At 42.4% G+C, this 1,727-nt stretch overlaps 1 pseudogene; it reads right to left on the bottom strand.

Annotated features, from left to right (window-relative positions):
- Positions 1–471: 471 nt before the first annotated feature.
- On the bottom strand, positions 472–692 carry LOC126933844 (small nuclear ribonucleoprotein G-like; annotated as a pseudogene).
- Positions 693–1,727: the final 1,035 nt, after the last annotated feature.

Genomic DNA, 1,727 nt, shown 5'->3' with positions numbered 1-1,727 from the left:
AGTCTAGCCTGGGTGACATAGCAAGACCTTGTCTCTTAAAAAACTTTTTTAATTACTTAAAAATGTTAGTTAAAAAGGCAAAAGGAGACAATGAGTGGGCTGATACAAAGTTGTTTGTCAGAAATTCTCATTGGTTTAAAGGAAATAACATTGATTAGTAATTGGCTATACATTGTTGAACTACAGGGTAAGAGTTATGGCGTCCAGAGTGTGTGGCATTTTATAGCTACTTGGTGTCAGTTAGTCTTAAAGCCCACATAGCAAGGGGCTATAAGACGTAATTATTTAGCCCAAGATGGTGGAGAGGATGAGATGTGGCATGCTGTCACTTTTCTGATTTTTTTGACTATTACAAAAGTTTATTTAACAAAAAGTCTAATATGAAAATGTTCATGACCTAATTTTTACATCATAGTTAAACGGGCCCTTTGGAGAGGGGACGTGAACGTCTCTTGTTGAACAAGCCACTATTTATACTTGTTCCAAGGCTTCTAACATGATGATACTATTCCCTCATGTTACCACCATTCCAATATTGTTCTGTTGCTCGCTAGTTGCCATCTCCACACATTCATCTATCACAAGATTCATAAAGGGATAAATCCTCGCAGTATTCCTTGGACATGTCTGCCACTGTTTAATTTCAATGATAGCTTCTTGTCCATAATGTTTTTCAGCTTGTGAGGGTGAACTTTGCTACCTGTTCATCAGTCTCACAGATGCCTTGAAATGGAATGTGATGTTACTTTTCAAAGCCTCTCTGGGCCTGATAACTGAAAAGCTCGTAGAAAAAAATGTTCTCTTCTTTCTCATATATTTTACTACAATAAAAAAAATTTTAGGCCAAGGCAGGGTGGCTTATGCCTGTAATCCTAGCACTTTGGGAGGCTAAGGCAGGTGGATCGCCTAAGGTCAGGATTTCGAGACCAGCCTGGCCAACATGGTGAAACCCTGTCTCTACAAAAATACAAAAATTAGTTAGGTGTGGTGGCGCATGTCTGTAATTTCAGCTACTTGGGAGGCTGAGGCAGGAGAATTGTTGAACCCGGGGGGTGGAGGTTGCAGTGAGCAGAGATTGCTCCACTGCACTCCAGCCTGGGTGAAAGAGTGAGACTCCATCTCAAAAAAAAAAAAAAAAAATAATAAAATAATAATAATAACAAAATAAAAAGAAATTAGCCAGGTGTGATGGAGTACGCCTGTGGTCCCAGCTACTTGGGGGTTGAGGCATGAGGATTACTTGAACCTGGGAGGTCAAGGCTGCAGGGAGCTCCTCCTGCCTATATATTATGCCTTGTAAACTAAGATCATGCCACTGTACTACAGCCTGGGTCACAAATTGAGACCCTGCCTCAAAAAAAAAATTAAAAAGACTGAACCAGGATCATGAAGCGCAGCGAGCCTATGCCGTCATTTTACCACTGCTCACATGACCTTCTCTACAACAGTCTGACTCCTTCACAGATGGAGATCTCGCTACCTGGAGAGCTTTGAATCTCAAGTGGGAAGACCTGTGTTGGCACCTGGACGCTGAGGCGTAGCTGCCTCACACCTCGAGTGGGGGAAGCAGCACTTGCCCCGTCCTGCCTCCCAGACCCGCCGTGAGGATCAATGAGGTAATATGCGGGAAAGGACTTTTAAACCCTGAAGTGTTCTGAACAGATAAGGGATTATTAGGATTGTTATAATTGCCCACCTAGGTCATTGGCTCCATTAGCGGATCGTTC

This window comes from Macaca thibetana, chromosome 13 (genome assembly GCF_024542745.1).
Source record: "Macaca thibetana thibetana isolate TM-01 chromosome 13, ASM2454274v1, whole genome shotgun sequence".
In the NCBI taxonomy this organism is placed as follows: domain Eukaryota; kingdom Metazoa; phylum Chordata; class Mammalia; order Primates; family Cercopithecidae; genus Macaca; species Macaca thibetana.
The sequence above is the reverse complement of the archived record's forward strand: the minus strand, read 5'-3'. Positions and strand labels throughout refer to the sequence as shown.